Source organism: Balaenoptera physalus (genome assembly GCF_965194825.1).
Source record: "Balaenoptera physalus genome assembly, chromosome: X".
Taxonomy (NCBI): Eukaryota; Metazoa; Chordata; class Mammalia; order Artiodactyla; family Balaenopteridae; genus Balaenoptera; species Balaenoptera physalus.
The window spans coordinates 3,477,565-3,504,646 of NC_138903.1; the positions used below are offsets into that span (position 1 = coordinate 3,477,565).

A 27,082-nucleotide genomic window follows, 5' to 3' on the forward strand; every position below is an offset into this window, starting at 1 on the left:
GTTTCCTCTTGTTTAGCTGAGTACCTGGCACCTATTAGAACACCCAACAAATGTTTACTAAGTAAATAATCAATTATGATCATATAAACCACAGGAATAGAGCCCAATGAGGAAATAGAAAGTAATCTATATTTAAATGTGGCTATAGGCCCTTTTGGTCTCATTTAACATTTTTTTATGTTCTACCATCATGATGTTTGCTACAGAAGATTAAATGTCCATCGACAGATGAATGGATAAAGAAGATGTGGTACATATATACAATGGAATACTACTCAGCCATAAAAGGAATGAAATAATGCCACCTGCAGCAACACGGATAGACCTAGAGATGATCATACTAAGTGGAATAAGTCAGAAAGAGAAAGACAAACATCATATGATATCAGTTATATGTGGGATCTAAAATACGACTCAAATGAACTTATTTACAAAACAGAAACAGACTCACAGACATAGAAAACGAACTTATGGTTACTAAAGGGGAAATGGGGAAGGGGACTAAATTAGGAATTTGGGATTAAGAGATACACACTACTATATACAAAACAGATAAACAATAAGGTCCTACTGAATAGCACAGGGAACTATATTCAATATCTTGTACTAACCTATAATGGAAAATAATCTGAAAAAGAATATATATATACACATATATATGTATATATAAACTGAATCACTTTGCTCTACACCTGAAACATTGTAAATCAACTATACTTCAATTTAACAAAAGGATAATTAAAAATTTTAAAATAAAGATAAAAATAAATGTGGCTACAGATCCTTCTGGTCTCATTTAATATTTTTGTATTCTAACATCAAGATGTTCGCTACAGAAAATTATACAATGTGTTTCATTTTGTTTATTATATTTTCCTTCTCTGAAGCAATATGGATTCTTAGCCTGAGAAAAAAGTTCAAGGTTGATAATATTTTAGGTGGCAACAGTCATTAACATGGTGGTCAAATGCGTGACTTGCTTTTTATTGAGTGACCCATTGTGTCTCGTTGGTTTTCTTAAAACATATTAAATAACTGAATCTATTCAGAAATGACTTCTTTTTAGAGGGAGAGAACGTTTAAACAAAACTACTCCTGTCCTTTCAAAATCTATTTTTAAAGGAATTGTGCTGTACATAGATTTGAGAAATCCAGAAATATGTCATAAAGGGAAATAAATTTGGGGCTTGGTGATACAAGAAACTGTCCAGATACTTATCTGAATGCATTTCCAGCTTTTGAAATTTAGTCCAGGGACTTCCCTGGTGGTGCAGTGTTTAAGAATCCGCCTGCCAATGCAGGGGACATGGGTTCAATCCCTGGTCCGGGAAGATCCCACATGCTGCAGAGCAACTAAGCCTGTGCGCCACAACTACTGAGCCTGAGCTCTACAGCCCGTGAGCCACAACTACTGAGCCCATGTGCCACAACTACTGAAGCCCACACACCTAGAGCCTGTGCTCCACAACAAGAGAAGCCACTGCAATAAGAAGCCCGCGCACCTCAACGAAGAGCAGCCCCCGCTCGCCACAACTAGAGAAAGCCTGCACTCAGCAAAAGACCCAACACAGCCAAAAATAAATAAATTAATTATTTTAAAAAATTTTTAAAGAAAAGAAATTTAGTCCAGATAAATGTGAATAGTCTATTTATACAGTGAACAATGTTTTGTTTTCTCAGTGATACTTCATCCTGGACTGAGCTGTTCACTAGAAATTTGGGGACATGTATTATTAGTTTTGTATGCAAATATCCTCCAGAAACAACTCTGGATTATTCTGTCCAGAACAATATCTTGAATATTGTTTTTGCTAGATGGCACTCACAGTGTGCATTTATTATATTTATATATGCCCGTGGCAATTTAATGTTCATGAAATGTTTCATTGCTCTTCACATCCATGTATATCCTGTGAAATAGGCAGAATGAGATATTCTTCAGATGTCCTTTATTTTCACATTTCTCATGTAATATACAGAACTGGATATTCACTGGTGGGTGATCATTATTCGGTAAGCTACTCCCTTTCTATTCTCCACTAATTACCCTTTTACAGTTAATGTTACCTGGAAAATACTGAAGGAATTTAGTACAAGTTGTTCCTCATTATCTTAGTATAATTGGTAACAATCAAAGACCACTCAAACTGCACCCTTTGAGAATGTTAGCCTACTAACTACAAGTAAAATGTTTTTAAAAATGGAGCATTTCCCTGCAAAAATAAAAAACAAACTTATGGTTACCGGAGGGGGGGCGGATAAATTAGGAGATTAGGATTGATGTATATATATACATATACATATATATATATATATATATATATATAACTAATAAGAACCTACTGTATAGCACAGGGAACTCTACTCAATACTCTATAATGACCTATGTGGGAAAAGAATCTAAAAAAGAGTGGATATATGTATATGTATAACTGATACATTTTGCTGTACAGCAGAAACTAGCACAACATTGTAAATCAACTACACTCCAATAAAAATTTAAACAAACAAACAAAAAGGATGGATGAAAACAAATGTGTTTATCCTCATAATTGTCATCATTTAAGTCACGTTGACTGTGTGCGCATGCTTACCTGAGAGACTGCACTGTGGGCAGTTTCCCCTGGTGTAAATGTCATTTAGAATGGTGAAACACGCTGCAGTTTATGTCTGAATTTGCAAAGCAACAGGAGAGTCTGTTTGGTGGAAACACAAAATGAAAATGGTTTTCCAGTGGTCTTCCCAGCATCTCTCTTAATCCTGTGAGATTCATTCTTTCGATTTGAATTTCCAACATGAGATCACATTCCTAGTTCCTAACGTTAATTGGTAATGAGAACTGCCAGGCTTCTCATTTTTTGATGATTTTGCACAGGATTCAAATAATTATCTAGTATCATTTTTAACGTCTTAATAAAATTCTATTTTTTTGGCAAGGCTTGAGATTGATTTGTAATGTGATATTGATGTTTAGAAACCTATCAGTCCTACAGAAGCCACTTGATAGAAACAGTTAAATGGATGGTCTGAGAGAGTTGATGTCATAAAGAAATATGATTAATTTCAGTAGGAAAAGAAATTTCTAAGCAGCCAGTACACTAGGGAATTATTGCACAAAATTAGAAATCTCACATAACATGTAAAAGCATACTTTTCATTCAAATTCCCAATAATAGCACTATATAAAAGTAATTACAATTCCAAATCAAAGTCCGAATGACAAATATATCTGAAAACCAGCTTTTGTGGACTTATTAGTTCCAATTCCAAGTAAAAATGGGATACTTATTTCAAATTTCAATTCAAATTTCAAAATCTGAATAACCCAGTAATCAAGCAGTGATACATTTATTCACCCCAATTCTAAATAACACCAGTGTACCTACTGGATCAAATAATAATGCTAATTAAATATTCCAAATACTACTAGTGTGTTTATTTCAATTTCCAATTCAAATTTCAAAATCCAAATAACACTGAGAATAAATACGGGTACAGTTATTATTTTCAATTCCAAATAGCACTAGTGTACTTATTAACTTATATTCTGATTCTAATTTCTATTTCTATCTTAATTTATCCATAACAAACACTAATGCATTTATTAGCATAAATTGCAAATAGTATTTCAGGTCTTATTAATTCAACTTCCAATTCAAGTTCTGAAATATAAATTGCACTGGTATCAAGCTCTGCGACTATTATTAGTTCCAATTTCAAATAATAGTGGTATAATTATTACTTCCTATTTCAATTAAAATCCAGAGTCTAATATCTCATAACACATACCACTGTACTTATTAGCTCAAATTCAAAATAACACTGATAAATGACTATGTTACCTTTCATCTCTATTTCTAGTATTTCAATATCTCCTATAACAATCACTGGTACACATATTATTTCAAATAACTAGTAACACAGTGGTCTTGTATTTCATCCAAATTTCAAATAACACGTGCTTACATATTTAAATTCCAAATTACAAAAGTTTACTTTTAAGTTCAAATTCCAAATGAGACCGATTTAGTTATTAATTCATATCTCAATTCCAATTCTAAAATGCAAATAAAACTGATAACAAGCTTCAATGTGCTTATCTCTTCAAATTTCAGATAACACTGATGTATTTATTCAACCCTATGTCCATATGCAGGTAACTTCCATAATAACCTGAGGTGCACTTTTAACAGAAATGCCATTTCCATAACAACCTGAGGTTCACTTCAAACAGAAATGCCGTTTCAATTCCAAAGGGTAAATAAATCTGACCACAAGCATAGATGCACTGATCAGGTTCAAATTTCAATTAACACTGGTGTGCTTATTAATTCATATTCCAGTTGGAGTATCCAAATATCTCTAATGCCAAGCAAAGGCATAATTATTGGCTCAAATGGTAAATAACATGAGAGGTCTTATAAATTCAAATTCCAATTCACGATCCCAAATCCAGGTCACAGTGACAACAATTATTGGTAAACTGATTTGTTCTAATTCCAAATAACCCTGGTATCAGTCCAAATTCCAATTAAAATTCCCAAATAAATAGATAACAAGTACTGGTGGACTTTTAGCTAATATTGTGATTAACACTGGTGTACTTAATAATATAAATTTTAACTTTTGGTTTAATTTTCATTTAGAATTCCAAATTTCAGAAATCTCAGACAATAATCACTAATATGCTTAGTAGTTTAAAATTCCTCATAATACCATTTGTCTTATCAACTCAGATTCCAATTTAAATTCCCAAATTCAAATAATACCCATGACAAGAAGAGACACACTTTTGAGGTCCAATAGCAAGTGACACTGCTGTAATTATCAGTTCACATTTCAAGTAAAATTCCAATATACACATTTCTCCAATAAGAAGCATTATTCCACTTATCTCGTCAAATTCCAAATAACATTAGTGTATACATATTCAAATTTCAGATAACCTTAGTTTACTTGTTAGATAAAATTCAAAACGACAGTGGTTTACTTATTAATTAATTTTGATAAATGTACTACTACTGAATTGATTAGCTAAAATTAAAAACGACTATGCTTTATTTCAAATTCTAAATCAAATTCCGCAAACCAAAAATTAAAAGTAATTAAAATAAAAAACACCAATGCACTTATTAGCTCAAATTCCAAATACTTTGTTTTATTTATTGGTTCCAATTCCATAGACAATTTTAAAATCTAAAATAATTTGATAACAAGCACTGGCTGTTGCACGTATTATTTCAAATTCTAATCAACACTGGCGTAAATTTCCTTGAAATTTCAACTGATATCCCAAAGACCTATAACGTAAGGTATACTTTTTCACATTATTTACAAATAACACTGGCATATTTGTTGATTCAATTATAATGTCAATTTTAAATTTCAGATAATAGTCTGAAACTTCCAACTGAAATTTTCAGTTGAAATTTTAAAATCCAAGTCGTACCATTAACATGTACCAGTCCACTAATTATTTCTAAAGGCAAATAACACTGGCGAATTATTAGCTCAAATTTAAATTCAAATTCCATAATCCAAATAAATCTGATAGCACGTACTTGGCATTTACTGGCTCAAATTCTAAATAACACTGGTAGACTTACTGATTTAAATTCAGTTCGAATCAAATGTAAATTCACATTTCTAAGTAACACTAGTACATTCATTCACTGAATTCCTAATTAAAATTCAAAAATTCAGATAAGACCATAACAAAGATCAGTACATGTATTAATTCCAATCCCAAACAACACTGGTTGGCTTATTAGCTTATACTTCAAATCAAGTTCCGATATACCAATATCTCTGGTAAAAAGTTCTACTGCACTTACTAATTTGAATCCCAAAGAACACTGATAAACTTCCTCAAATTTTCAAATAGCAATATTTTACCTTTCAATTCTAATCCTAAATAACACTGACTTACATATTAATTCAAATTACAATTCACCTTCCAAAACCCAAATAACTTTGATAGCAAATACTGGTAAACTTATTATTTGAAATTCTATCTAATTATTTTTATTTGTTCAAAATTTTAAAACTAAATATCTCAAAATTTAATAAGTCTGCAAGGACTGGTACACTTAATAGCTGGAATGCCAGATTACAATGATTTACTTACTGATTGAAATTAAAATGCACATTTACATTTCCAAATAATACCCATGCTCTTCTTTGATTAATTTCCAACAAACACAAATGTACTTATTTCCAATATCAATTCAAGTAGAATACTACTCGTATGACAAGCTCTGGTGCATTTAGCTCAAATAACACCTGTGTATTTATTTGTTCAAATTCAAATTCAAAAATCAAAATATCTCCAGATAAGCACTGGGGCATTTACTAGTCTCAATAGCCATAACACTGACATACTTATTGGTTAACAGACCCATTTACATTAGAAAATATATATAACTCCATTAATAGATATGGGTGTGTTTGTATGGCCATATTCAAAATAATAATGTTATAATTTTTATTCAAAATTTCTTTCAAATTTCTATGTCTAAACAACTCTGAAAATGAACACTGGTGTACTTACTAATTTAAATGCCAAATCTATAAACTCTATTGAATGTTAAAATATACTAAAATGTGTAAAAAGATCTAAAAAGTTGGTATTTACTAATATTGTAATAATTATATTATTGATTGTACTTATCACTTCTGACCCAATTACAAATTCCAAATAACTCCAATAATAAATATTCCTGAACTTATGATTTGAATCCAAATTTCACATGCAGAACTTTGGCTGTATTATCTGTTCAACATTTTTATTCTTAAAATGTGTTTAATATTGCCTAATTCAAGGGTATCTCTCCTGATTTCACACCAAGAGAAGGAAAAAATCAATTAGACTATGATCAAGACAATATATTAAGATTATTTTACTCTTGGGTCTTCCCTAGTGGCGCAGTGGTTAAGAATCCGCCTGCCAATGCAGGGAACACGGGTTCGAGCCCTGGTCCGGGAAGATCCCACATGCCACGGAGCAACTAAGCCTCTGCACCACAACTACTGAGCCTGCGCTCTAGAGCCCGTAAGCCACAACTACTGAGCCCACGTACCACAACTACTGAAGCCCGCACACCTAGAGCCCGTGCTCTGCAACAAAGAGAAGCCACTGCAATGAGAAGCCCGTGCACCACTCGCCGCAACTAGAGAAAGCCCGCGCGCAGCAACAAAGACCCAATGCAGCCAAAAATAAATAAATAAAATAAATTTACTTAAAAAAAATTATTTTATTCTAATGTTTGTTTTTTAATGAAATTCCAGCAATTCCACTCATAGGTACGTATCTAGAAAAAATGAAAACACTAATTCAAAAACATACATGAACCCCAATGTTCATAGCAGTACTACTTACAATAGCCAAGATATGGTAACCACCCAAGTGTCCACCAACAGAGGATTGGTAAAGAAGACATGGTATATATATACAATGGAATATCACTCAAACATAAAAAAAAATGAAATTCTGCGATTTCTAGCAATGTGGATGGACCTAGAGATTATCATACTAAGTGAAGTAAGTCAGACAGGAAGACAACATGATATCACTTATATGTGGAATCTAAAATATGATACAAATGAACTTATTTACGAAACAGAAACAGACTTACAGACATAGAAAACAAACTAATGGTAACCAAAAGGGAAAGGGGGAGGGTGGGATAAATTAGGAGTATGGGATGAACAGATACACACTACCATATTTAAAATAGATAAACAACAAGGATATATTGTACAGCACAGGGAATTGTAGCCATTATCTTGTAAGAACTTTTAATGGAGTATAATCTGTAAAAATACTGAATCACTAGGCTACACACCAGAAACTATTATAATAATGTGATTCATCTATAGTTCAATAGAAAAAGAAAGAAAAAAAATCCCTTTTTTACCTTATAGAAATTAAATGGTATTGCACTTATGCATAGCATTATTATATATTGAATGGTTTTATTTATTAAAATATTAAGCATTGGCATTTATAACTCAATAATTAAATATTATCATGGATATTCAACACAATTAATATGTTAAATATATTAAATAATCAAACATTATCCATGGGGTAGGATTATAGGGAAGAGTGTATTCCCAAGCCCGTCACTTTTCTGCATGATAATGTATGATGCCATTGAGCAAGGGCTCCGGTTTGTCGGGAATAGTAACACAAAACACATCGCAAGGTGCAGATGGGATACACGTGACTTAGGGGATTTGGTGTTCCAGCACGACTTTGGAAAGGGCACAGCGTGATCTTTTCTTCCTAATTTCAATTTTCTCAGCACTGACCTGTCGCTAATCTTCTTCACACGGTGAAGCTCCATCCCAGCTTTATTCGAGTGACACATCGCTGAAAAAAGACAATTACTACAGTAATGTTTTACAAGTAAGTACCACTTGAAAAAATTAGGTAACCGCTGTGTAGAGTCTAGTTGTCATCCCTCCTCATGTTCTTCTTCACAATGAACACTTATCGGATACTCTTAGGTTAAAGAAAAATGTGTGAAATACAGGTTGGATTCCTCAGGGGGTGGTGAGGGTTAGAAAGAGCCAGCGGATGACTAGGTGACGTGAGAGCAGTCCTTCTTTCTAAATGTCATTTTCTACTCCACTCTGCTGCTGGGAAATTGGGTGAGTTCAAGCATGGACGCAAAGTCATCTTGCTCTTGATTTCTTAGTGATGATATGGGAATAACTGTGACACTCACCTCCTGAAGTTGTGGTGATTAAATGAATTAACATACACAAGACTTCAGTGAAATATGTGGAGAAGGTGTGGAGAAAAAGGAACCCTCCTGCACTGTTGGTGGGAATGTAAATTGATACAGCCACTATGGAGAACACTATGGAAGTTCCTTAAATATTAAAAATAGAATTACCATATGATTGAGCAATCCCACTACTGGGCATATATCTGGAGAAAACTATACTTCGAAGAGATACATACACCCCAGTGTTCATTGCAGCACTATTTACAATAGCCAGGATATGGAAGCAACCTAACTGTCCATTGACAGATGAATGGATAAAGAAGATGTGGTACATATATACAATGGAATACTACTCAACAATAAAAAAGAGTGAAATAATGCCATTTGGGGCAACATGGATGGACCTGGAGATGATCATACTAAGTGAAGTAAGTCAGACAGAGAAAGACAAATATCATATGATATTGCTTATATGTGGAATCTTAAAAAAATAATACAAATGAACTTACTTACAAAACAGAAACACTCACAGACTTAGACAACGAACTTATGGTTACCAGGGGGAAATGTTGGGGGGAAAGGATAAATTAGGAGTTTGTGATTAACATATACACACTACTATATAAAAAATAGATAACTAATAAGGACCTACTGTATAGCATAGGGAAATCTAGTCAGTATTCTGTGATAACCTAAATGGGAAAAGAATTTGAAAAAAGAATAGATACATGTATATGGATAACTGAATCACTTTGCTATACACTTGAATTAGCACAACACTGTAAATCAACTATACTCCAATATAAAATAAAAATTAAAAAAAAAATATGGCACCAAGTGAGGACATAACCAATGAAAGCTACCATATGAATTCTTAATAAAAACATTATATATAGATTACAGTGTTTATCTGTATATTATTTCCTGTGGCAGAAAGGTGCCTCATTAAAAAATGTTCTTCTGCATTGTTTTATTACAATGAATAATGACCCCTCATTGATTGGTTTCACATAAATATAGTTAGTATACAAAATTCCTTCAAAATTAAATCCCTAATTATTAAATAATGGGAACACCATGATCAAAACAACATAACACATACTTAGATTTTAAAACATAATTATTAAACTAATAAATTTTTGTGAATGTGTTTCTTAAGGATAAAATGATGTTTTAAGTGCTTACTGAAAAGGAAAGCAACTAAAAATAAGCTATTTCAGCAGCAAGAATTTTGTTTCTCTTAAGAAATAAGAAGTTCCAAAAATCTATGTGAAAAGATGAGAATCGACTTTAAGTAGAATATTTTATGACATAACAGAGCATAGATGGAGTTCTTATTTTAGTCCCACTCAACAGTAAAAGACATATACATATATTTTCCCCTCTAACTTTCCTGAATTCATGATCACACTGTGTGCAACACTTTAGAATTACTGTCATCCGATAAAACTACTTTAACTTGCTCAACCTTATGTTTTATCACTGAAACCTCACAGTAGATCTTTCACTAATTCAAAGAAAAATGCTCTAAAAAAGTACACAATACAACATTGTTAACTGTAGGCTCTATGGGGTACAGTAGATCTTTGGAACTTAGACATCTTGCATAACTCAAAGTTTGTAGCCCCTTGACTAATATCTCCCTGTCCGCACCTCCCTTCCCCCAGCCCCTGGAAACCACCATTCTACTCTCAGCTTCTATGAGTTTGAGTATTCTAGGTTCCTCATACAACTGGTATCATGCAGTGTTTGTCCTTCTTTGTCTGGCTTATTTCAGTAAATTGTTAAGGCAATAGATCCTATGTTAATTGTTCTTATCATAAAATAGTAATAAAAATAGTAATAGTAATAATAATAATAATAATACTGAGAGGAAACTTATGTAAGTGATGGAAATATTCATGGCGTAGATTGTGGTGGTAGTTTCGCGGGTATATACTTATCTACCAAATCATCAAGTGGTATATATTGAATACGTACAGCTTTTTGTAGGTCAATCACATGTCAATAAAATGGTTCAAAAAACTACTAAAGAAACTCCAAAGTGTTGAACAGGTATGTTTTAAACAAACACAAACCTCTCAATTATTTCTAATATTTCACCTTCATTCCTTAATTCTTTACGTTTTCTTGTATAGACTGAAAAAAAGATATTGATAAAAACATATTGTGTTGCAACTAGAGATGATCATACTAAATGAAGTCAGAAAGACACAAATACCATATGCTATCACTTATACATGGAATCTAAAATATGACACAAATGAACCTATCTATGAAACAGAAACAAATTTGAGGGACACAGAGAACAGACTGGGTTGCCAAGGGGAGGTGGGTGGGAGAGGGATGTATTGGGAGTCTGGGATTAGGAGAGGCAAACTGGCATATATAGGATGGATAAACAACAAGGTCCTACTGCAGAGCACAGGGAACTATATTCAATATCCTGTGACAAACCATCATGGAAAAGAATGGGAAAAAGAATGTGTGTGTGTGTGTGTGTGTGTGTATATATATATATATAACTGAGTCACTTTGCCGTACAGCAGTAATTAACACAACATTGTAATTCAACTATACTTCAATAAAAAATAGATTAAAAAACCCAAAAAGCATATTGTGTATACAAAGAAAAAAATCTTCACTAAAATATGAGAAAGTAACATTTTTCATTCTGTGTAGGTGCTCTACATATATACTATGCTATACATGCATGCATAAATACCTGCAGGTTTATTCCTATTGAGATACATTCAATCAAGAAAATATTACCCAAATATAATTATAAGATTAAAATATTTCTATGCAGAGTTGAAAATTCAATCTAATTTGAAAAACAGGGATATTTCTCCCAGGTAAGATCATGAGGTAGTCTCTTGAGTGGCAGTTTGGGCTAAAATTTAAAAATGAATTAAAAAAAATACTGAATCTATGTTTGGAACTTCTCTGGGAAACAAAAAAAACAAAAAAAATAAAAAAGTTTAAAATCATTGTAAATGAACTTACGTATCTTATTAGAGAAATTTTGACATCTTATTTCAAAGTCAATCACGGGTACTTGTAAAGAACAAAATAATCTAGAGGACAATTTTATTTATATGTATTTCTAATATGTTTTAAATGTTCCCAGTTGCTTCCTTTTAACTTCTGTGATAACAACACACTCATATTGTATATAATTACTTAGAGTTAATTCCTTTCTATTTATAAGCAAATGAAGCTAATTTAAAATTTAAATACCACTGATAAGCTTTTCACTTGATTTAAATTAATAAAAATAATTGACCTGAAGGTTTATGAAATTATTATATCTGGAGCATTTCCTCCTGAGGCTCCATACAGACATGATTTAACTACGATCTAGGACAGAGTGCTTCCAGGACTACCCTGGGGGTCCAGTGGTTGAGACTCCCTGCTTCCAATGCAGGGGACACAGGTTCGATCCCTGGTTGGAGAACTAAGATCTCACATGCCGCGAGGCATGGCAAAATAAATAAATAAATACATATTAAATTAAATTATATTAAAAAATAAAAAGCATGCGTAGGACACAATGGTTCCAAGCAGATTAGGAAACTGAAATACTTCCATAAAGGATGCCTATTTCCTCCTTTTTTTTTTTCCTTCTTCTTTCAGTGAGGTTGCTCACTGGATTATCAGAGTTGAGGGGAACATCACACCATGATGTTTTCTTTTCTTCCCCTAGCAACTGAGCAATGCCTGGGACACAGCAGAACCTCTATAAAGAGTTCTCTTACAAATGTTCCTGTTGCCTTCTTACATATCATGCTACAATACAAAAGCTGAATTAGACAACTCGGAAAGTAGTAAGGTTTTTGGCCAATATCCTCCTTTTTAAAAAAAGACAATAACAAGAGTTTTGTGGATTCATTAAAAGCCTAATTTTAGCAGTTATTTATATTTTATTGATGAATTTAAAAAATCAATATTTTGGGGGGTTGGGGGAGAGATAAATTAGGAGTATGGGATTAACACACACCCACTGCTGTATATAAAATACAACAAAGGAACTCTACTCAATATGTTTAATAAGCTATAATGGAAAAGAATATGAAAAAGAATAGGTACATGTACATGTATAACTGAATCACTTTACTGTACACTTGAAGCTAACACAACATTGTAAATTAACTATACTTCAATTTTAAAAATATTTTTGAAAAATCAGTACATATTTTAAAATAAAAGGCTTCTTTCTCTACAGCTGGCCATCAGACCCTGGATTTTCTGGACCCCATGATGCAGAGATCATGGGTCTTTACTGCATTACGTCTCACTCACAGAGGGGCAGTCACTTGAATGGTATGTAGGTTAAAATTTAGCTTAACTGTTTTTAGCCACAAATCCATTTCTTCACCTGTACTATAATCACTGGCTTCCTTATTGCAAGAGTTATAAAAAGATAAATAATTCCTTTATTGGAGAAATTAATTTTATATACATCTATTTATCTCATCTATTTGTCTATCTGTCATATCTATTATCTATCTATACATTATCTATTTATCTATACAACCTATTTATCTAGTAACTATTCATATATTATCTATCTAATCTATCATATAGCTATCCATTATCTATTTATCTATCTTTATCTAACTATCTATCTATCTATCTATCATCTATTAGCATTTACCAGATATGTATTTGGCTTTGGAGGAAAAGATACATGTTGCAAATCAGCACCAGGAAATGGGGTTAAAAACTGGTCCTTCTCACTGTGAAATCATCCTAATCGTACTGTTGCTGTTTTGGACTTGGGATCGGGTTCCTGCCTTTCTTGTCCATGGTCCATTCCTCTGCCTCAACTTCCACGCTCAGCATGATGGTGGGGTTGTTATTTGTCACGTGTTCCCGTGCAGTCTTGCCTGTACTGGCCAGATGGACACAGTCCCTACCTCCACTACGTATCTGTCTCCTTCCCTGACGCCTCCACTTCCGCCTACTCTCAAAGCCCCGAGACAGTCACATGTTGCCTTTTAATGGAAAAATGTATGCCTCCATTCCACCTAAATGACCCTGCCTCATACTGTGTGTAGACATTGCTCCTGAATACTACACCTATCTTTATTAAAATTAAAATTAAAACTTGAATCTACTCTAGTCTTCCACTCGGTCCGTCCTTCTTCATAATCGCTCTCCTTCATTCATTTCTCTAATCAAACACTCAAATGTCTACTGACCAGGTTAGAACTACTTCGGAGAACTCCGCCCCAAATGAAAATGGACATTCCTTTCTTTCTAAGGCTTCAATTTCCTTTTAGCACAGAGCTGCTTTAGAAAAAAAAAAAATTGCAGTGATGCTTAATAAGAAGGATATATTAGATAGGAAAAACAAATCAATATTTTTCCTACCTTATTAATTAAACACACACAAAAATACCAGCTGGCCCTCCTAAGAACATTTAATCTGAGACAACTGTCAGAACATCTTAGGGACCAACCAGTTCTATATCTCTATAGAGACTCATGCAGCCTTGACACATTATAAATGAATCCCAGACAGCATAAACCGTCTTCAAGCTAACAACTTTGTCTGGGAGCTACAAGGTTACCATTCAAAGCCCAGGAATTAAAGTCATTACAATTAATACCATCTTAAGATTTTTGGATGGTTAACATTTTTGCTGGTCAGTTCATAATTTAGGTCAAAGCTGGGCTATTACGTAAACCCTCTAAGGAGAGAACCGCATTGACAAAACAGCCAAGAATTATGGGCATATTCAAATGAATAACGCTAGCAGAGCAGTGATGAATGCTTCCCTTGCCAATTTCTATTTCCAGGGTTGCTTTTTTTTCCTAAGAAGAATAATAAAACATGTCACCCAACTTCACTAATTGGTATCATTGCTCCCAGCACTGTGATTCATGTCTGACTTTGAAAAGCTACGTAGTAAAGTAAGGGGAGCTGGACTTGGTATTAAATTGTCAAAGAATTACCCACAAAAGCTTGCCAAACTCTTGCTGCTGTGAATGCAGCATGTTTTATTAAACCTTCATTCAGACAAACCATTTCACACATTGCCTATATGTTTTACTCAATTTCTCAGCAACAATAACAATAAAAAGGTAAAAATAAAAACACTAACATACTTGACGAGTATTGTCTTGGTTTGGAAAGGAGACAGAATGATGAATTCCTCATACTGACAAATGAACGGCACTTCGTTGAAACTTTGCTATATGGCGAATATGACTAAGAACCATTTGTTTGGGGGGATAACAGCTAGCTTTTGTTCAAAATAGCTTAGATCAGTGCAATCAAATAATGAAGGACCTCTTCTTTATTATTTATTTATTTACTTTACATCTTTATTGGAGTATAATTGCTTTACAATGGTTAGTTTCTGCCGTATAACAAAGTGAATCAGCTATATGTACACATACATCCCCATATCCCCTCCCTCTTGAGCCTCCTTCCCACCCTCCCTATCCCACCCCTCTAGGTCATCATAAAACACCGAGCTGATCTCCCTGTGCTATGAGGCTGCTTCCCACTAGCTATCTATCTTACATTTGGTAGTGTATATATGTCCATGCCACTCTCTCACTTTGTCCCAGCTTACCCTTCCCCCTCCTCCCCTCCCTGCCCCCCAACCCCCCCACCCGTGTCCTCAAGGCCATTCTCTACGTCTGCGTCTTTATTCCTGTCCTGCCACTAGGTTCATCAGAACCTTTTTTTTTTTTTTTTAGATTCCATATATATGTGTTAGCATACGGTATTTGTTTTCCTCTTTCTGACTTACTTCACTGGGTCTCTTCTTTATAACCCAACTATTTATTTATTCAGCACTGGGGTGGTGACAGAAACAAAATATGTGTGTGTGTGTTTGTGTGTGTGCACATTCTGTTTTGTTTCACCTCCAACCTAAGGAAGAAGGGATTAGATCCTGCATGGGTGACTAAACCGGAAAGGCTAAGAGATTTCTGAGTGGGTCCCAGATAAAACAAAGGCATTCAATTTCAACTATAAGTGTTTGGATGGAAACAGTTAATCTTTCAGTATTTCTTCAGAATGAACTTACAATTTATTGTACATACCAGAACACGTGTGAGAAAGAGGGTCTCTTACCTCTTTACTGAAATAGCGAGTATAAACCAGAGTCTTCCAGGGACATGGGACATGTGGGTACCCGAGCTTTGTATCCAGATTCTCAATTGTTAGAAGGTCATTTTGAGGACAGGAAGGGCAGCATTGGTGTATCTTCAAGAATGACGGATGAGTGAATGAATAAAGGCAAAAATGAAGGGAGTGAAAAACAGTGTATCCTAATTATACATATTTTAGGAGATAAAGTTCAACATGGTTTCATGGAAGACATAAATATCACAGACACGACGTTTAGTCAGTTTGCAAATATATTCTACCCATGCTGTGTTCCATGTTCTTCCACCTGGTATCTTTTCTGAGCGCACGTATTTCCCTGCTGAGGTCTGTCAGTGTAAACATGTGCTTATTCGGTCCACATTTCTGAAATATATACTTCAGGGGTTACGGATTTCTCTACTGACAGGCAATCTCTCGCACCCCTTGGATTTTATGGCTCCTTTGTGTGACCAGTGGAAACCTCGCTATTAGTCTACTTGTTATTCCTCTGTACGTGATCTGCTTTTTTCTCTGTGCTTGAAGTTGGGTTTCGTTGGGCTCAAGAAACCATACTGCCCTGTGCTTCTGAACAGCCATTCTGTTCCTACAAAGCCTGAAGCATCATCTCCTCCCTCAAGCATCATTTTGGAGTCCTAACAGGTCCAAGAGACCATAGCGGTAGCACATACCCAGATGGTTTCAGCATATCTTGTACTGTCCAGTGTCAATCACAAACAAGCATGGCTTTACTTCGTCACCTGACCATAGGTTTCCTTCCATGAGGCCATGATGGGTGTTGAGGCCATGCAGGAGAACGCACCTTGGTATATGAATGATTTGCTCCTGCAAAGGATGTGAGCCTGTAGCACCTGCTTGCTCTGAACTCCACACAGCCACTTCCCCTTGATGATGGAGTGTTCTGGGCTCATTCCTTCATTGGGTTGAAGAATATCTAGTTTATTTTTTAAAAAATTTTATTGGAGTACAGTTGATTTACAATGTTGTGTTAGTTTCAAGTGTACAGCAGTGATTCAGTTATATATATTCTTTTTCAGATTCTTTTCCATTGTAAGTTATTATAGGATATTGAGTAGAGTTCCCTGTGCTATACAGTAGGTCCTTGTTGTTTATCTATTTTACACATCGTAGTGTGTATATGTTAATCCCAAACTCCTAATTTTTCCCTCCCGCCTCTCCACTTTGGTAACCGTAAGTGTTTTCTATGTCTGTGACTCTGTTTCTGTTTTGTAAATAAGTTCATCTGTATGATTGTTTTAGATTCCACATATAAGCTATATCATGTATTTGTCTTTCTCTTTCTGAATTAAAGAACATCTAGTTACTGATAGATATCATTCAAGATGCAAGATCACTGGACTCCAAGGGTAAGAGACACATTTTCTACGAGTTCTGTAAAAAGCAAGCGACTTAATCCAAAATGGCAAGGGTTTGCAAGATAGCATGGCATTCCCTGTAGGAAATCTTGGGATTTCACTATAATTAGCTAGGCGGGGCTTTCCACGAATTCTATCAGCACCATGACCTGTTACATACACTTCACACAACAATCAGTGTGCTGGGTGACAAAATTTGCAGGAAAATGTTGTTAGCAGGTGAACCAGGTGGGAAACCCTCACTTCTCCACTCACCACGCAGACAGCCAGCAGGTAGAGTATAGGTATTTATTTCAGTTCATTTTCATATCTAGGCAAAATGAAGAATATGCTGTATGGTCATGGATAAGGCGATATTCCAGAGAGGATTCAGATCCCTGTTGTTTCGGGGGCGGTTATGAACTAAACTCTGTCCCCCCGCAAATTCATATGTTGAAGCCCTAACACCCAGTATCTTAAAATGTGATTGTGTTTGGAGATAGGACCTTTAAAGATGTCATTAAGGTTAATGAGGTCTTTAGGGTGGGTCCTAATCCAATAGGACTGGTGTCCTTATAAGAAGAGGAGATTCGGACACAGACACACACACAGGGACGACCATCTGAGGACACAGGGAGGAGAGGGCCGTCTACACGCCCAGGAGAGAGGCCTCGGGAGGAACCAGCTCTGCTGACACCTTCACCTCAGATTCCAGTCTCCACGACTGCGAGGAATAAATGTCTGTTGCTAAGGCCCCCGGTCCATAGCCCTTTGTTATATCAGCTCTAGCAACTAATACATAGGTGTTATCACCCATGGCAAGCATTGGTCTTACATAAATCTGGAATACTGCTACATCCTAAGTTTCAGTTTCCCTTCGCATCAATGACGTAGACGAGGGTCATGAAATCGTGGGATAGTGAGAAAATCAAAATTGTAGAGATCTACACTGAGGCACAGAAAGCTATCAAGATGATAAAGATGTAATGTTGGCACTGTCACCTAAGAGTCAGTGTCTCTCAGACCTTGTTGGTATTGAGAGAGACAATAAACAAAAGGAAGAGATGCAACAAATACATTTGGCAACACAATAGCTGTATTCTGTGGGCCAGGTGTCTGCATTTGTTTAATTTGTTTCTGAAGAGAGATAAAGAGAATGCATTGGAATGGCAGTAGCAACTGAAGGCACCCCCAGCTGAATCCCAGTCTAGATCACTGTCGATTTGCACAAGCACCTGGATTCTGCAGAGATAAACAGACATGTTAACAAACAAAAAGGGGCTTCCCTAGTGGCGCAGTGGTTAAGAGTCCGCCTGCCAATGCAGAGGATGCAGGTTTGAGCCCTGGTCCGGGAAGATCCCACATGCCGCAAAGCAACAAAGCCCCCTGCGCCACAACTACTGAGCCTGTGCTCTAGAGACTGCGAGCCACAACTACTGAGCCCTCGCACCACAACTACTGAGCCTGCGCTCTAGAGCCCACGAGCCACACTACTGCAGCCCGCGTGCCACAACTACCGAGCCCGCGTGCCACAACTACTGAAGCCCACACAACTAGAGCCTGTGCTCCGCAACAAGAGAAGCCACCACAATGAGAAGCCTGCACACCACAACGAAGAGTAGCTCCGGCTCGCCGCAACTAGAGAAAGCCTGCACACAGCAACGAAGATCCCAGGCAGCCAAAAATAAAATAAATAAATTTATCAAAAAAAGAAGAAAGTGAAAAGAGCCACCACCTGTGGCTGAAAATGTGGGCTGCCTCTCAAAACACTTATTATCTTCCAGTTTCCCTTCCTGAAGGAAAGACCAGAAAGCTGCATCTACATTTTTCTGGACAATCTTCCATGCAGGTGTCAACTTTTTAAGTTCTTCCAATTCAACGCACTTGCATGAGTTATGAAACCAGAGCTGACACAGGTGATAAGAGAGGCAGGTGTGAGGCATCAATTATACTGATTCAGATCATAGCAGATGTGGTATGATTTGAACCCAGCATCGTGTAAAGTGTAGCAAGCAGATTCTTGACAATAGAAGGAATATCAGCTTCATTGACCCCCATCTATCAAGTAATTTGGGGATCATCCCTAGGAGATCAAAGATCCATTTCTTCAGCTCGTCTGATGATTATTTAAGCCATTAAATGTTTTGTGAAATCACTTTTGGACAACATGTATTCTTTCCTCTGCCGTTGAATGCTGACCAATGCAAGCATTACTACCCATAGAGATCGAAGGTAGGAGTCCGTCAGAGAAAGGTGAGTATGGGATGGTTATTCACCCCAGGTGCGTTTCAAGGCAGTAGGCGTATCTCTACCAAAACAGCATGGGACACTGGAAACCCATAATATGAAATATGGATTGAAGTCAAGACCACATGACTGCTTTGGTGGAATCTTTGGTGGGAAAGACAGCAAGATGGACAGACTGATTGGACTGCATGACAGAGCTCATGAGTGACAACTGAGGTCCAAGTTTAAGTCTTATCTCAGGGCATGGTGAGAGGAAGGGGGCACCTACTTCCAAAGAGTCGCGGGCTTCCCTGGTGGCGCAGTGGTTGAGAATCCGCCTGCCAATGCAGGGGACACGGGTTCGAGCCCTGGTCTGGGAAGATCCCACATGCCGCGGAGCAACTAGGCCCGTGAGCCACAACTACTGAGCCTGCGCGTCTGGAGCCTGTGCTCCGCAACAAGAGAGGCCGTGATAGTGAGAGGCCCGCGCACCACGATGAAAAGTGGCCTCCGCTCGCCGCAACTGGAGAAAGCCCTCGCACAGAAACGAAGACCCAACACAGCCAAAAATAAATAAATAAATAAATAAATTTATTAAAAAAAAAAAAGAATCGCTGTTTTATTGAAGACACCGGCTGATTTAGGACAAAACCAAGAAGACTCGAGGCTGACGCTTGCTGAAATGGAATCTGGATTGACTTCACAGTATCACACATCTTTTACGAACATTGTCCCATACATTGGAAAATACCAGGATTTAGCACTGGGATGTGGTGGGATCAGAGGACTCTGGACACCCCAAACTCCTCTGAGCCAGCAAATGACACCCCATCTCTGAAGCTGATGAAGTGGTTGTTTCTTTTCCTGAAGACCCTACAGTTTTCCTATCCAAAGTGGGTACCTGTAAGTTGCCACTTTTCCTTACTCTTCACACCTGAAAATGTGCATTGCTTCCAATCTATAAGGAGCTCAGAAACACCCTGGACCATGCTGGCAAATACAGATCTCACTCAGAGGAGATCACGTGTGTATCAAGAGACCATTTCGGAAAATGATACGTGGGGATGGACCTGGAGGTTGCTAGAAAAATATTGATTTTTCGTGACAGTGTACTCATGGGTATGAGAGAATTTTCCAGAGATGCTGGCTTCTAGCTTCTTCCTGGAGCAAAGGGGACTGTTTCTAGCTGTTTATTAAATCATTTGTGTAAACTGCATTTAATTTTAGTGAATATTTAAATACACTCATGTAACATGAGAGACTGTATCATTTCCCATACAACTTGGGTTTCAAGATACCAGCCATGGAACACTACTCTTTGGGTTAAGACACCTGGAAAGGTTGACTTTTTGGAGACATCTAGATGCTTGCACATGGGAAGGACAAATTTTATAATAACTGTGGAAGGAGAAATCCGGTAAAAGTCATTAGTGCAAGCCTTGATGAAAATATTTCAACAGGAGAAGAGCAGTGTGGTGACTTTTCCGATGAGTGAGGTGCTTGAGCATAGTATAGGACTGATGGAGGAAGGTCTTCTGATTATTCTTCACTGATCAAATTCTAAGAAGGTAGGAGAAGCTATGGCTGTTTGGGGCCCCCTTAAGGAAACAGAGGCTGCACGAGTGGAGCTGTGGTTTATCTAAGTTTGGTTGGACAATTTGTGTTTAGCCAGAAAAGCCAGGATGGGTCACTGGGGGCAAAGTTCCTGCAAAAGTTATATGGTAGCGTAACTTTGGTCTCTCAGGGTCTCATACTGCAGAACTTTTAATAGATAAAGTGGAAAGTAAACCTAAAAATCGAAAAAGTTTCCCTGAATTGCAAAGTGATCATGAAACCATACAAAAGGCATCTTCTCACATAAGTGGTTGAAAATGGTATCACTTGAAATTCTACTTTTATGAATTTTTGAAATTCTGGATGCAGCCTGTAGAAATCTAAATAGGCACGGTCTTCAGTTTGAAAAGAATGATAAGTGAGCAACCCAGGTCCTAAAATAAATTACAATACTGGCTTGCATGAAATCATGTAAAAGTGCAAAATGAAAACACATTAATTTTTCTCTTGCTTCTATGACTATTATAATTAATCTAAACATTTTTATACCGAATGAGCTCGGAAAGGTATAGATTCAATTCACATTTGATATTTCTAGCAATATATAGGGCGGAATATTGTTGGCATGAATCTGATCTTTTGTAGAACTGATTTTGTTTTAAAAATTTATATTTATTAATATATCAGATTTAAAACATACTATTTGACTACTATAGGTGACCTGACAAGTTAGTAATCTTGAGCAAACAATTGAATGATAATAATGGAAAACATAATGACACAGAGATCTTCTAATATCATAGCCACGCAAAAGTTGGAAGAAAAAAAAAAAACATAAGATGATGCCGTATAATTTGGGGGTATGTGGGTGTATATGATAAAATCTTCTTGCCCTTAGTAGAAATTTTACAGATTGCCTGTGCTACAAAAACAGATTGGAAGACTAATTTTTAACTCTGTCATTTTCCTGTTCATCTATACCTAATTTTCACAGTAATGCAGAGAAATAATATCCTCTAGTAAATAGGTCCTCTTTTCCTTCCATTTTGGATGCTGGTATTTATCTGTATTCTATCACTGACAAAAGGATCCATTACCACAACATGAAAATAGGACACCATGAGATGATTTTCTCTTCATGAAGTTGATGGAAGAATAAAATATTGCTAATTATATAGACAGCATATACTTTTAGTATGAAATGAAACCAAAAATTACAGCTTATCATCCAGTCAATGAAAATCCAAAGGGGAAAAAAATGCTGAAAGTGATGCTTGTAAATTTCAATCATTACCCAGTTGCTACCTTCATTAGTAATGGCCTTTGACATGTGAGCAGAAAACCTTCTTTCATGCAATTTTAAACTGAGTTCTCCAGTAAAATGAATCCTGTACGTCACACATTACCATCAAACTAAAGCAACCTTCTCTTTTCTTGTGGTTCACACAAATCTGTTTGTCACTGGGTTGCCTTTGATGCTGAATTTGACATTACTGACATTTATTTCCCCAAGCAAAGTAAACTCTCGTTATATGGTCACTTTAGGTAATGTTTAATTAAAAATCCTACTTATTTCAACTCATTTAAGATATTTAAGTTTTAAAATTCAGATGGGGTGAAGCCTATGTCAACTAGTTATTATGTGTTTTTAAGAAATGATAATTTTTTTACAAATAATAAATGCTGGAGGGGGTGTGAGGAAAAGGGAATCTTCCAACACTGTTGGTGGGAATGTAAATTGGTGCAGTCACCATGGAGAACAGCATGGAGGTTCCTTAAAAAACTAAAAAGAGAGCTACTATATGATCCTGTAATCCCACTCCTGGGCATATATCTGGAGAAAACCATAATTTGAAAAGATACATGCACCCCTATGTTCATAGCAGCACTATTCACAATAGCCCGGTCATGGACGCAACCTAAATGTCCACTGACAGATGAATGGATAAAGAAGATGCGGCACATATATACAATAGAATATTACTCAGCCATAAAAAGGAACGAAACTGGGTCATTTGTAGAGATGTGGATGGACCGAGAGACTGTCATACAGAGTGAAGTAAGTCAGAAAGAGAAAAAGAAATATCGTATATTGATGCATATATGTGGAATCTAGAAAAATGGTATACATGATCTTATTTGCAAAGCAGAAATAGAGACACAGACGTAGAGAACAAACATATGGATACGAAGGGGGGAAAAGGGGGTGGGTGGGATGAACTGGGAGATTGGGATTGACATATATACACTATTGATACTATGTATAAAATAGATAACTAATGAGAACCTACTGTATGGCACAGGGAACTCTACTCAATGCTCTGTGGTAACCTAAATGGGAAGGAAATCCAAAAGAGGTAATATATGTATTTGTACAGCTGATTCACTTTGCTGTACAGTAGAAACTAACACAACATTGTAAAGCAACTATACTCCAATAAAAATTAATTAAAAGAATAAAATAAAATAAAAATTGGGGGAAGATGGGTTTGTCAGCAGAACCTCCTCAAAGTATTTTCAGACCTCCAGGGAGCCCAATGTTCCATATAAATAGCTATATTCTTATGCTGGGCAAGGTGGAGACCTTGGACCACCTCAGTCATCCTCACCTGGGAGCTTGCTGGCAACGCAGAATCAGCACAGGGCCGTCAAATCAGAATCTGCATTGCAACAGGATCCGCAGGGCATGTCTGTGTGCATTAGATCAGGGGTCCCCATCCCCCGGCCCTTGGACCAGTACCGGTCTGTGGCCTGTTAGGAACCGGGCCGCACAGCAGGAGGTGAGCGGCAGGTGAGCAAGCGAAGCTCCATCTGTATTTGCAGCCGCTCCCCATCGCTCCCATTACCGCCTGAGCTCCTCCTCCTGTCAGATCAGCCGCGGCATTAGATTCTCATAGGAGCGCGAACCCCACTGTGAACTGTGCATGCGAGGGATCTAGGTTGCGTGCTCCTTATGAGAATCTAATGCCTGATGACCTGAGGTGGTTATGCTAGTGCTGGGGAGCGGCTGTAAATACAGATTATCATTAGCAGAGAGGTTTGACTGCACAGAGACCATAATAAATCAATGGCTTGCAGACTCATCTCAAAACCCTATCAGTGAGTGGCAAGTGAAAACAACCTTAGGGCTCCCATGATTCTGCATTACGGTGAGTTGTATACTTATTTCATTGTCTATTACTATGTAACAATCATAGAAATAAAATGCACAATAAATGTAATGTGCTTGAATCATCCCGAAACCATCTCCTCCCCCCCAGTCCATGGAAAAAGTGTCTTCTACAAAACCGGTCCCTGGTGCCAAAAAGGCTGGGGACCACTGCATTAGATGTTGAGAAACACTATTTCATACTACAATTCTTAAGTACCCACCTGATTAGCTGAATCACCTCTGCCTTCCAATGGAAGAGCTGGTTTATGCCTGGAGTAAAGAAGTTGGATAACCAGAAAAATTGCCTCTCTCTTCAACCTGAGTGGTATAAATCCTGCAGAGGTGCTTTGATTGGCTCAGGTGGGTTCAGGGGCTTCAGGTAGGAACAACGAAATGTACTGACGTGCGCTGAGTGGGGACTGAGTGAAGCATCTAATCTTTCTACTGGAGGGTGTTACAGAGTGAATCGTGTCCCAGCTGAAAATTACATGTTGCAGTCCTGACACTCAGGACCTCAGAAGGGACTGTATTTGGAGATGGGGTCTTTAAAGAGGTAATTAAGGTAAAATGAGGTCATATGGGTGGGTCCTAATCCAACTGGACTGGTGTCCTTAAAAGAAGAGATTAGGACACAGAGGGACGACCCTGTGAGGACACAGGGAGGAGAGGGCCGTCTACACGCCCAGGAGAGAGGCCTCGGGAGGGACCAACCTGCCGAGATCTTGATCTCAGACTTTCAGCCTCAGACTTTCTCTCTCCAGGACAGAGAGATTTTCGGTTATTTCAGCCATCCAGTCTATGGTACTTTGTTATGGCAGCCCTCGCTGACTAATATATAAGTAAAAATTAATCGAAATACGCAAAGAAAATAAATTTTAAAAATTTATTTTCTGTCATAGTTTCTATTCATGAGAGCAGTAATAACAAACTATCAGGTGCCTTTAGTGTTACCATGATTCTGAAAAGTATATTTACACCTGAGACATTATGTATCACTATAGAAAAACCACATACTAGAGGAAGAAGAATGTTTTGAGCTTATTCAATATATTTTGCCTCGTTCCAGAAGGGGAAAGAAGACAGCCTCATGACCGTCATACAGATGATGGAAAGTGAATCACTTTAAGTTCCATCAAGACAGATTTATATCCTATTTTCTTAATACAGAGTCATGTTTCTAAGAATAGCTGCCATCTAAAATGATAGTCATTAATTGTGTACGAGATAACCCCTACCACCTATTTCCAATTTACTTCCACAAAGAATTACACACACATAAAATTCTAGGTTACAGGCCATGCTTGAAAAAAATGATCTAGTATACTGTTTTAACGTTTTAATGCTTTCGGGCTATCAGCAAGCTGTTTTGTTGTTTGCAAACATTACAATTGATGGCATATTCTGTTTTGAATAAATGGCAGAACATCTGGTATTAAAAAAACACAAGAGCAAACTATTATCTACAACCTTATTATTACGGAAGCCATGTAGAGAGGGGCAGGGCTTTCGGTGGTGAGTGCAAATTTTATGGTGCTAAACTCCCATTTTTAGGTATTTAATCAGAGAGAAATGTATTGATATATATTAATAAAAATATCATTGGGTAGAGCTTGTAGAATGGTACCAAAAATACATAGTCCCACAAAAACAGCTGGTCACAGTGGAAAAGCTTTTAGAACATCTATTTGGTCTCTTTGGGTATTTGTAGCCCCCCCAAATCCCCTAGAAAATAAAAGTAAATAAATAAGTATAACCCAAAGGTATCACCTAGATAAGCTGAGTGATTTTATTCAATGGTATGACTGTTCATGCTTGAAATAATGATCATGGACACTACACTGCTGAGAGCCAAGCATGCCCATGCTTCTTCTCTTGCTGCTGGGTGTCAGAAGCAAATTATCTCCGCTTGGCAATGTCTTTGCTTACATGACTGCCAACTGGATTGAAGCCACATTTCTGACATATCGCCCGAGAAAAATATTTTCCCCAAACTATGAAGGTCATGAGGTCAAACTCTGTTGTTAAAATTGCTAGGAGAGAAACAAGGAGGTCTTCTCCCAACCCCAGTTAGTGGGACAATTGGGGTAACACTGGATGTAAGCTCTCCGTGCCATGTTTTGAGAGATTAAAGATCCCTTTGTGAGAAGACATACAGGTGGCCAACAGGCCATGAAAAGATGCTCAACATCACTAATCATTAGAGAAATATAAATCAAAACTACAATGAGGTATCACCTCGCACTGGTCAGAATGGCCATCCTCAAAAAATCTATAAACAATAAATGCTGGAGAGGGTGTGGAGAAAAGGGAACCCTCTTGCACCGTTGGCGGGAATGTAAATTGGTGCAGCCACTATGGAGAACAGTATGGAGGTTCCTTTAAAAACTAAAAATGTAGCTATCATACGATCCAGCAGTCCCACTCCTGGACATATATCCAGACAAAACTATAATTCAAAAAGATACATGCACCCCTATGACTACAGCACCATTAGTTACAATAGTGCAGACATAGAAGCAACCTAAGTGTCCATCAAGAGATGAATGGATAAAGAAGATATGATAGGACTTCCCTGGTGGTGCAGTGGTTAAGAATCCGCCTGCCAATGCAGGGGACACAGGTTTGAGCCCTGGTCCGGGAAGACCCCACATGCTGCGGAGCAACTAAGCCCATGCACCACAACTACTGAGCCCGTGTGCCACAGCTACTGAAGCCTCTGCACCTAGAGCCCATGCTCCGCAACAAGAGAAGCCACCACCATGAGAAGCCCGTGCACCGCAATGAAGAGTAGCCCTCACTCGCTGCAACTAGAGAAAGCCTGTGCACAGCAACGAAGACCTAACACAGCCAATAAATAAATAACTAATAATTTTAAAAAAGAAGATATGATATATACACAATGGAATTGTACTCATCCATCAAAAAGAATGAAATA

The 27,082-nt window shown here is 37.0% G+C and overlaps 1 long non-coding RNA gene across 1 annotated transcript in view; it reads right to left on the minus strand.

Annotated features, from left to right (window-relative positions):
• Positions 1 to 2,294: 2,294 nt before the first annotated feature.
• The window catches only part of LOC309652484, a 199,619-nt gene continuing 174,831 nt past the window's right edge, over positions 2,295 to 27,082 (minus strand). The window contains exon 3 of the long non-coding RNA XR_014258749.1: positions 2,295 to 2,696. This is a non-coding gene — a long non-coding RNA (uncharacterized lncRNA). The remainder of the gene's footprint in view (positions 2,697 to 27,082) is intronic.